Here is a 12043-nt window from a genome sequence, read left to right as displayed (position 1 = left end):
AACTTTTGGGTACTTCCATGCCAAAAGTGCTCTTTTATATCTAATCTAACACCCCTTATTTATGTTATGGAGGATCGTCTAAAAGGTGTTTTGTACATGGAAGACATGAGTGAGGTGTCCTTACTTGAACGTTGGCTTCACTTGAAATGAAATTACACCCAACATGCACTGACAAGGATGAGGCCAGGCTCGCTAGAACATGAACAGACTTTTGCCGAGAACCATTGGCTCTGCCTATTTACACACCACTGATTGCCAGTTACGGGGGTGTATCAGCTCCAGGCGCATAGGCCTGGTATCGAAGTGAGCTAATAGGGTGCTGTGAAGTTAAAAAAAAATATATATATTGCCATTATGCAAAACACTGTGATTCATAACTTAACCTCAGATGGGGATTTTGGTTCAGAAGGACAGTTTCGATCTTGAAGGAATATACAAATCGTGATTTTAAGAAAAATGACTGTTTGTAAATAGCTTTTCAATATTTTTCAGATATTTTCCCATTTAAATAAATCTCAAAATGATACTTGAATTCATATATACAAAACGTTCGAATCTGCATTTATAAATCATTGCATTGCATTCCTAAAGGCTCCAATTTCCCAAACAATGTTTTGTGGTTCATTTATCTTTTGGCCTATGAAGTATCCTTTCCACTTCAGTCAATCATGTTCACGTCTCTACATTCACACTAAAACACCGGGTCATCACATAGTGCTGTTTTTCCCTCAGCCTGGCATTTAAGTTCCAGTTTATAATATCTCAACGTTTGGCAAAACTCTTTGCTCAGCTGAGGTAGATATGTTTTAGCCCGAAGCTTCACGATGACTCACAGAAAAGCTGGTGGAAGATGTTTTTCTTACATCGACACTAAACCCTGGGATAGTGTTTATTGGGAATTCAAATCAATATATATGTACACTCAAATAAATATAAATAATTCTTAAACACAGCCTGTTATTAGTCTAGGGATGTATTTTGTTTTGTATTCACAGGAACGCTCATAGATTTACTGTAAATAAAAACAGAATGTCAAGATTTGCAAATCATAGAAACCCTATATTTCATTGAAAATAGTACAAAGACAACACATCAAATGTTGAAAGTGAAAGATTTTATTGCTTTTTGAAAAATATATCCTCATTTTGAATTTGATGTCAGCAACACGTTTCAGAAAAGTTGGGACAGGGGCAACAAAAGACTGAAAAAGTTGTGTAATGCTTAAAAAAAAACTAATTTGGTTAATTGGTAACAGGTCAGTAACATGATTAGGTATAAAAAAAGAGCATCCCAGAGAGGCGGAGTCTCTCAGAAGTAAAGATGGGGAGGGGTTCACCGCTCTGTGAAAGACTGTGTGAGCAATGCAGAAATCACTGTATGGGCTCAGGAACACTTCAGAAAACCATCATCTATGAAAACAGTTAATTACTGCATCCACAAATGCAAGTTAAAACCAGATATAAACAATATCCAGAAACACCGCCACCTTCTCTGGGCCCGAGCTCTTTTACGATGGACTGAGGCGAAGTGGAAAATTGTCCCGAGGTCTGACGAATCAAAAATAGAAATTCTTTTTAGAAATCATGGACACCACGTCCTCCAGGCTAAAGAGGAGAGGGACCATCTGGCTTGTTATCAGTGCACAGTTCAAAAGCCAGCATCTGTGATGGTAAGAGGGTGCATTAGTGCACATGACAAGGGTAGCTTGCAGATCTGGGAAGGCATCATTAATGCTGAATGATATATACACGTTTCAGAGCAATACGCTGCCATCCAGACAAAATCTTTTTCAGGGAAGGCCTTGCTTAGTTCAGCAAGACAATGCCAAACTGCTTTCTGCACATATTAAAACCGCATGGCTCCATAGTAAAAAGAGTCTGGGTGCTAAACTGGCCTGCCTGCAGTCCAGACCTGTCTCCCATTTAAAACACTTGGTGCATTATGAAGCGCAAAATATGACAAAGGAGACCTTGAACTGTTGAGCAACTGAAATTGTATACCAGGTAAGAATGGGACAACATTTCTCTTTCAAAATTATGGCAACTGGTCTCCTCAGTTCCCAAACGTTTACAGAGTGTTGTTAAAAGTATACATGATGCAACACAGTGGTAAACATGCCCCGTCCCAACTTTTTTTGAAAGGTGTTGCTGATAGCATATTCAAAATAAGCATATATTTTTCAAAAAACAATAAAATTTCTCAATTTCAACATTTGATATCTTGTCTTTGTACTAGTTTCAATGAAATATAGGCTATCCATGATTTGCACACTATTGCATTCTTTTTTTATTTACAGTTTACCCAGCATCCCAATTTTTTTGGAATTAGGGTTGTAGTAGTATTATATAACATTGTCTTGCGCCATTTTTCTGACATTAGGAAAGGCCTACTTATTTACACATTAATCTTCAATAACCCCTTTATCCTGGTCAGGGTTATGGTGAATCTTAAGCCGATCCTAGGGAACACTGGGTCCAAGGCAGGAAAAGGACCTTGAAAAGTTGCCAGTCCATCGCAGGGCACTATACACACACACACACACGCTTATATTCAGACACTCATTTACACTTAGGAACAAATTAAAGTAGTTATAGGTCCATCTACCAGCACATTTTGGCAGGTGGGAGGAAACTGAAGAACCTAGAAGAAAACCACATGCACATGGAAGAACATGCGAAACTCTACAGAGGCAGTAACCTGAGCTCAGGATCGAACCCTGGATACTGGAGCTGGGATGAGAGGCACCAACACCGCTGCCTACACCAAATGATTGGCTCGGGATTCAGGGAAGGAAGCAAAGAACCCATTAACTATCCAAAGAACCCTTAAGGAGCATTTTCTCTCATAGTATATATTAGTAAAACTTGTTTTGTGAATGTGTGTTAAAACAAAACAAAAAAGATTTTTAAGAATAAGTCTACACTTGGGGAGACGTCTGGCCTGGTTTACTGTCAGCAGACGATTGTTGGGTGGGAAAGCAATGCAGCCCCATGGGAGACCAGGCTGCTGGGAAAAAGGCCAATAACTGTCAGCAGGAAATGACATCAGGTTTAACAAACCGCTGTACAACAGCTGCAATCTCAGGACTGAGCTAGTAACCAGAGTCCTGTTCATCCCATTAATCTATTTCATAAACTCCTGTTCCACCCACTACACAGTTCTCAAACTTTGTCTTGGGAACTCCATGTTTGGTGATTTAACCTTGAGTATACTTGATTCAGCTCAGGAAATATTTAATCATTGGTTGATGAGTGAAGTGGGGTTAGAATGGAAATGAGAATATGTGCAAGACTCTCAAAATCAAATCTGAGCCTATAGAAAACACCACCATCTTGTGGTTAAAGCTATAAAGGCCCATGGCAAGATGTATTTTGTGTGTGCATTTTCACACTTTTGAAGCTATAGCTCCCTCTGGTCAACTGGCCTTGTACTGCAGAGTGAACGGAGGTCTTCTGAATAAATCAGGGTTCCAGGGATTCATAAGACTGTGACAGAAATATCAATGTTATTTTGAATTAAAAGAAAATAATTTAAAAAAATAAGGCTCACAGTGGTGTAGTGGTTAGCACTGTTGCCTCACAGCAAGAAGATCCTGGGTTCGAGCCCCGTGGCCGACGAGGGCCTTTCTGTATGGAGTTTGCATGTTCTCCCCGTGTCTGTGTGGGTTTCCTCCAGGTGCTCCGGTTTCCCCCACAGTCCAAAGACATGCAGGTTAGGCTAATTGGTGGCTCTAAATTGACCGTAGGTGTGAATGGTTGTTTGTCTCTATTCTTGGGTTTCACGTGACATCACATCCACCTCATTAGTTATTCAAAACTTTAACTGGTGGTCAACCAAAGCGTTTGTTCTGAGAAGGTGCGTTGCTCGCATGAAAAATACCTTACGCTTGTGTTGTTTTAGGTTGTTCGAATCAATCAAACCATGAAACTGAAAAAAGTTTCTTCAGGGTTCCCCATGAACTAATAAAAAAAGGTGAACGAACACAGGATTTCACAAAAAGACGTCGAGAAAGGCGGCTTTTGAACCTCTCACTGAAATCAAAGGGAGCCGAGTCGAAGCATGCTCGAGTTTACAGTGATCACTTGGTGAAAGGTTTGTATCTCCCTCTCAGCTATGTCCTTAGTGCTTACCAAGTACTTTTCTTGCTATGTCGTTATTTGACGGTACTTTTTTTAGTCACGAAGCGCTCAAGTCCCCAGCTGTTTCTTTGTTTACTCCTCACTCGATGGCCGCCATATTGAAAACAACACGTCTCGCTTTCTTTAACAGGGTGTTCTAGCAGTCTTTTAAACAAGTCTTTCAGCAAGTGCACGTGATCAAAACAACCACGACTAATAAAGTCCATATGCATGAAGGTCGTGACAAAATTCTTCCCCAGCCGTACAGTTACAATGTGCCGTGATCACTTCTCCATCTTGTAGATCCAGGTCTTTAAAGGGGTTTCTGATGATCTTTGTGAATGAGTTACCTGAGAGATAAGAGCCAACACAAGTGAGAATCAAGCGAACTGTTGTTTGTTTACAGTTCAACTTGCAGCGCTTCGTTGTAAAGACGCGAACGAAAAGCTTAAAAAACATACTTACACGGGCAAAAACAATACAGGATTCATTCGGCAGTGACTTGATCCCGAGGTCCTTTACCCAGCCACATACAAAAAAGTTGTAAGCCTCCATACATTTTCACGCTTTCATCTGTTTTGCGGTGTAGAAGGACGTCTGCAACACCAGATAGTTCGAGATGTCGGGGAACTCGACTGAAGGGTAGTTTTCAAGATCATATGACAAATCCTTCTTTCCCAGACTGTAGGGGTCGATTCCATTGCACATAGCAATCTTCTGAATATATCTAAAGCGAGCAGTGGCTTCTAGATTACGAGGATACTCTGATAAGTTATCGCTAGTTGTTTGCACTACGGCAGCCGTTTTGGTTTACCAGACCACCAGCAGTTTTACCGGAAGTGAAATTGCTAAGAAAAGTCACATGACTGAAACCCAAGAATGTGTCAGGCCTGTGATGACCTGGCGACTTGTCCAGGGTGTATCCTGCCTCTTGCCGATAGTCAGCTGGGATAGGGTCCAGCTTTCCCACGACTTGCACAGGATAAGCGGTTATGGATAATGGATGGATGGATGGATGGATAATTTAAAAAAATAGATTTGCAGCAGTATTTTATATGGAAAGAAATGAAAGCATGAATGACACTTTTCAGATCTTTAAATGATAAGATTTGTTTTATTTCAGCAATGACTCAGAGTTGGAAAATGCTACCTCTCACAACTGAGTTTATTTGCTTGTCAAAGTTTGGGGGAAAATCAAAGATAAGATGTATTCATTTTTATTTTCTTTTACAGAACTACATATATTAGCTGATAATGGACCTAGATTACTTGCTATAGCTGATATAATAACATCTTTCTTGTCCTACTTCAATAGCAGAAAGTTGCTTGATGTTCAACATGTCCCTGAGACCGTTACAAGTGAGATTGAGAGTCTTTATCACCTTGTTTCAGCAGAAAGTACAACTGTGTATCCACATAACAGGGATAAGAGATATTATATTTCTGAAAGACAGACCCAAGCAAAAGCATGTGAAACAAAAACAAAATAAGGCCCAGAATAGAGCCCTGGAGCACCCCAGAGACAATCGTAATCAAAGAAGAGGAGAGTTTACCAATCCTAAATGAGAACATCCTTTTATTAACCCCTTCGGACATAACATGTACAGTTGTACACATGAAGATCCATAGCATGAAGTTCCATAGCATTTTCCCTTGTGTCTGAAAAGCTGTGCCCTGAATGCTTACACCACACTTTAAAGGGTCCAGAAGAATTCTGTGGTCAACTGTATCAAAGACTGCACTGAAATTGAACAAAATTAAACCAGCACACTTTCCAGAATCAACAGCCAGCAATAAATCATGAGCTACCTTGGCAAGGCCAGATTCCGTGTTATGGTGTTATCTAAAGGCTGACTGGAATTTTTCAAAAATGCTGTTCCTGGTTAAGAATGAAGAAAGCTGAGAGAAAATTACCTTCTCTAAAACTTTTGAAAGAAAAGATAGTTTAGAAATTGGTCTAAAATTGTTAGTGGATGAAGTACAGGTTAAGCGCAGCACACAAAGTTTCAAGAGAAAAAGGACATGTATATATTCACGAGGTAAGGTTGTAGAAATAAAATTTTAATAATAATACAAATAAGATGGGGGCGGCACGGTGGTGTAGTGGTTAGCGCTGTCGCCTCACAGCAAGAAGGTCCGGGTTCGAGCCCCGTGGCCGGCGAGGGCCTTTCTGTGTGGAGTTTGCATGTTCTCCTCGTGTCCGTGTGGGTTTCCTCCGGGTGCTCCGGTTTCCCCCACAGTCCAAAGACATGCAGGTTAGGTTAACCGGTGACTCTAAATTGAGCGTAGGTGTGAATGTGAGTGTGAATGGTTGTCTGTGTCTATGTGTCAGCCCTGTGATGACCTGGCGACTTGTCCAGGGTGTACCCCGCCTTTCGCCCGTAGTCAGCTGGGATAGGCTCCAGCTTGCCTGCGACCCTGTAGAACAGGATAAAGCAGCTAGAGATAATGAGATGAGATGAGACAAATAAGATGAATTTATTTCACAAACTGAGAAGTAACATGCTTAAGTCACAGTCTTTCCCAAACGTGACTAAAGATTCAATTAATGTTAACCTAATTAAAGTGTCAAAGGGTACTTAAGGCAAATGACTAGTTTGAAGGGGTTCAGCTGACAAAAAAGTTTGGGAACTGAATCCCTGTTCTGAATGAATGAATGAATGAATGAATGAATGAACACAAATAAATAAAGTAGTTCATGATTTAAGGCAGTTATACAATTTGATATTTTAAAGATACAATCCCAATTCCAAAAAAGTTGGAACACTGTGTAAAACATAAATAAAACAGAATGTGAAGATTTGCAAATCCTATATTTCATTGACGTTGCCCCGTCCCAGCTTTTCTGAAACGTGTTGCTGACATCAAATTCAAAAAGAGCATATAATTTTCAAAAAACCGATCAAATTTATCAGTTTCAAGATTTGATATGCTGTCTTTTGTACTATTTTCAATGAAATACAGGGTTTCCATGATTTGCAATTTGTCGCATTCTATTTTCATTTACAGCTTACACAGTGTCCCAAGTTTTTTGGAATTGGATTTGTGTATATGCCATTTCATTTGGATGAAATTTTATTAGATAATATCGACATTCATTCATTTTCAGTAGCCACTTTATCCTGGGTACCAGTGGATCCAGAGTCTATCCCAGGAACATTGGGTGTGTGGCAGGAATACACACTTTGGATGGGATGCCATTCCATCACAGGATTCCATCTATGTGCATATTCACTCTCATTCACACCTATATTCACACTGACAACTTACAGTCCACTATCCACTTATTGGCATTTTTATTTTTATTTTTTGGAAATGGAAGAAAACATGACATGCACATCACGTCAACCAACCTTAAAGTGCCATTCCACCATTGGATGTATTCTTTGGCATAAAATACAATATATTTTATGACAACATGACTAGACAGAGACATCTTTTAGCTTCAAAATGATATCTCATTCTCATTAGCCGCTTTATCCTTCTACAGGGTCGCAGGCAAGCTGGAGCCTATCCCAGCTGACTACGGGCGAAAGGCGGGGTACACCCTGGACAAGTCGCCAGGTCATCACAGGGCTGACACATAGACACAGACAACCATTCACACTCACATTCACACCTACGGTCAATTTAGAGTCACCAGTTAACCTAACCTGCATGTCTTTGGACTGTGGGGGAAACCGGAGCACCCGGAGGAAACCCACGCGGACACGGGGAGAACATGCAAACTCCACACAGAAAGGCCCTCGCCGGCCCCGGGGCTCGAACCCAGGACCTTCTTGCTGTGAGGCGACAGCGCTAACCACTACACCACCGTGCCGCCCTTCAAAATGATATATCAAACATAATTTTTTGACAACGACAAGTATATTAATTTTGTGACCAAAGTCACCTACCCTTTTAATTTCCGCGCGGTAGTGAAACGTGATGTCATCGGCAGGCAGGGGCGTTGCACCAAATTCTGGGCCCTATGCACAAGCAGTGGCCATGGGCCCCCCCCAAAAAAACCTCACCAGTTAACAATGCTGAAAGTATCTAACAACAAGGTCATACTACCAGTCCAGTCAGTTACGTAGCCACACATTAACCTAACAACTCTTAAATGAATAAAAAACCCTAATCACACAATACGTCACTGAATCTTTGTTTTATTTGCAGAATGATTAAAAGTTGCAACAGTAAATGCCATCAAAGGTCACCAAACATAATAGGCCTGCATGAAAATTGAGCACCTTTGCATTGGGCTGAAAAAAACAGATTTTTATCAAGTAGCTTATTTATTACATAAAAGAAATGCCATTTCCAGATTTCTACATTAACAAAATACTTCCTTTAGAATGAAAGGTAAACAAAACTTGACTCTCTTGTCATTTTTCATTTTAAAAAGGGCAAAAAGAAAACAGGCTTCCACAAAGTGCTAAACACTGGAATTTATACCCCAGCTATTAGCCTAATTATGTTATGGCCCAATATAATTTAATTTTCGATTAGTATACTATTGCAATGCAGACAAAAAAGGCATCATGTTATTTCTAATTTTGTGTTGTGCAGTTTTTAGCACTGACAATCGCGGTGGTATTGAAGCATTTATAACCACAGGTGTTCATTTAATGTAGGCTATTTGCTTTCACACTTGGGCTCACCTTTCTTGGGAAAGAAGTTTGTGAGCAGTTGCTTTCCCTCATTTCTTTTCTTGTCTCTTTCCTGCCTCTCTTTTCGTTTCTAAAAACCGGATTTTGTTTTCTTGTGCATCATCTTCCATAGCACAGATAGCCTACCATGCGCAGGTGCTGCTTCAGCAGAATGAACGCTACGTTAAATGCGCTTAGTTAAAAAGCCCGGTGAAACCGGACTAAACCATTTCGTGCAACGGGTGGGGGGGGGCCTGTCCCCAGACACTATATGTAGGCTTGGACAAACAATTCAATCCATTAATCAAACGATTTATTTACCCAAAACATTACATTTACATTAGTTAGCAACATATATTGTGATCTTTAAATGGTATTGATATTTAAAGGAAAGTAAAATTACAGACTCCTCAAGGGCCCTCCCCCCACTTGGGGCCCTGGTAACTCAGTCCCCCTTTTGCCCCCACTACGACGCCCCTGTCGGCAGGTTCCCCTTCTTGTGTACCACGTTTCAGTCTATTTTTAGACCAGGAAACCCCCAAAGTGAGAGAGTCATTTCTCCTCGTATATGGAGGCCAAAAAAATTGCGAAAAATTTTGAGTTAATCTTTCAGTTAGCTAGATTTATTGGTATTAGCTAGATTTATTGGTATTATTTTTATCGCGTTCTATCCGCCATTGCTGATAATATGTGCCACGTCGCACATCACGTGGTACACAAGAAGGGGAACCTGCCGATGACATCACGCGCGGAAATTAAAAGGGTAGGTGACTTTGGTCGCAAAATTAATATACTTGTCGTTGTCAAAAAATTATGTTTGATATATCATTTTGAAGCTAAAAGATTTCTCTATCTAGTGATACCATTTATATATGTTGTCAAAATATATTGTATTTTATGCCAAAGAATACATCCAATGGTGGAATGGCACTTTAAAACCATGTTTTTGGGACGTGAGAGGAAACTGAAGAACCCAGAGGAAACTCATGCAGATAGTAATGAAGGACTGAACAGGGGACCCTGGAGCTGTGAGGCAGCACAGCCAAATATTACTACTACTACTAATAATAATAATAAAATTAGCCAAAACAGAATACATACAAAGGCACAATAAAGCCACAGCATACCTCCATTGGGCTATCTGTAAGCATTATAACATCAGAGTCAAAGACAAATACTATGAACATGAGCCATTAACTGTAATGCAAAACGATGATGCTACTATACTCTGGAACATATCAATCCAAACTGATAAAGAAATTAAGGCCAACAGACTAGATATACAACCCTGATTCCAAAAAAGTTGGGACAAAGTACAAATTGTAAATAAAAACGGAATACAATAATTTACAAATCTCAAAAACTGATATTGTATTCACAATAGAACATAGACAACATATCAAATGTCAAAAGTGAGACATTTTGAAATTTCATACCAAATATTGGCTCATTTGAAATTTCATGACAGCAACACATCTCAAAAAAGTTGGGACAGGGGCAATAAGAGGCTGGAAAAGTTAAAGGTACAAAAAAGGAACAGCTGGAGGACCAAATTGCAACTCATTAGGTCAATTGGCAAGAGGTCATTAACATGACTGGGTATAAAAAGAGCATCTTGGAGTGGCAGCGGCTCTCAGAAGTAAAGATGGGAAGAGGATCACCAATCCCCCTAATTCTGCGCCGACAAATAGTGGAGCAATATCAGAAAGGAGTTCAACAGTGTAAAATTGCAAAGAGTTTGAACATATCATCATCTACAGTGCATAATATCATCAAAAGATTCAGCGAATCTGGAAGAATCTCTGTGCGTAAGGGTCAAGGCCAGAAAACCATACTGGATGCCCGTGATCTTCGGGCCCTTAGACGGCACTGCATCACATACAGGCATGCTTCTGTATTGGAAATCACAAAATGGGCTCAGGAATATTTCCAGAGAACATTATCTGTGAACACAATTCACCATGCCATCCACCGTTGCCAGCTAAAACTCTATAGTTCAAAGAAGAAGCCGTATCTAAACATGATCCAGAAGCGCAGACGTCTTCTCTGGGCCAAGGCTCATTTAAAATGGACTGTGGCAAAGTGGAAAACTGTTCTGTGGTCAGACGAATCAAAATTTGAAGTTCTTTATGGAAATCAGGGACGCCGTGTCATTCGGACTAAAGAGGAGAAGGACGACCCAAGTTGTTATCAGCGCTCAGTTCAGACGCCTGCATCTCTGATGGTATGGGGTTGCATTAGTGCGTGTGGCATGGGCAGCTTACACATCTGGAAAGACACCATCAATGCTGAAAGGTATATCCAGGTTCTAGAGCAACATATGCTCCCGTCCAGACGACGTCTCTTTCAGGGAAGACCTTGCATTTTCCAACATGACAATGCCAAACCACATACTGCATCAATTACAGCATCATGGCTGTGTAGAAGAAGGGTCCGGGTACTGAACTGGCCAGCCTGCAGTCCAGATCTTTCACCCATAGAAAACATTTGGCGCATCATAAAACGGAAGATACGACAAAAAAGACCTAAGACAGTTGAGCAACTAGAATCCTACATTAGACAAGAATGGGTTAACGTTCCTAACCCTAAACTTGAGCAACTTGTCTCCTCAGTCCCCAGACATTTACAGACTGTTGTAAAGAGAAAAGGGGATGTCTCACAGTGGTAAACATGGCCTTGTCCCAACTTTTTTGAGATGTGTTGTTGTCGTCATGAAATTTAAAATCACCTAATTTTTCTCTTTAAATGATACATTTTCTCAGTTTAAACATTTGATATGTCCTCTATGTTCTATTCTGAATAAAATATGGAATTTTGAAACTTCCACATCACTGCATTCCGTTTTTATTTACAATTTGTACTTTGTCCCAACTTTTTTGGAATCGGGGTTGTAGTAGTGAAGGACAAGAAGGAAAGAGTTTGTCTGCTCATTGACATGTCTGTCCCCACCGAAAGAAACACTTCTCTAAAAACTCCAGAAAAACTCTCCAAATACAAAGATCTAGAAATAGAAATTGAGAGAATGTGGGGTATGAAGACCACAACCATACCAGTGGTAATAGGTGCTCTCGGTCTGGTCAAGGAAGGGATTGAAAAATACACCAACAAAATTTCTGGTAACATCAAGATACAAGAAATTCAGAAGATTGTCCTCCTCGGCACTGTTCACATATTAAGGAGGACCTTATCTATCAAGTAGATCATCACACCCTCATGGTAGCCCAAAGTCCAAGGGATGGACTCGGCTCCATGAGTGAACAGAAGAGGACAGTAAGGGGAAAAAAATAAAATTAA

Source organism: Neoarius graeffei, chromosome 16 (assembly GCF_027579695.1).
Source record: "Neoarius graeffei isolate fNeoGra1 chromosome 16, fNeoGra1.pri, whole genome shotgun sequence".
In the NCBI taxonomy this organism is placed as follows: domain Eukaryota; kingdom Metazoa; phylum Chordata; class Actinopteri; order Siluriformes; family Ariidae; genus Neoarius; species Neoarius graeffei.
Note: the sequence above shows the minus strand (reverse complement) of the source record.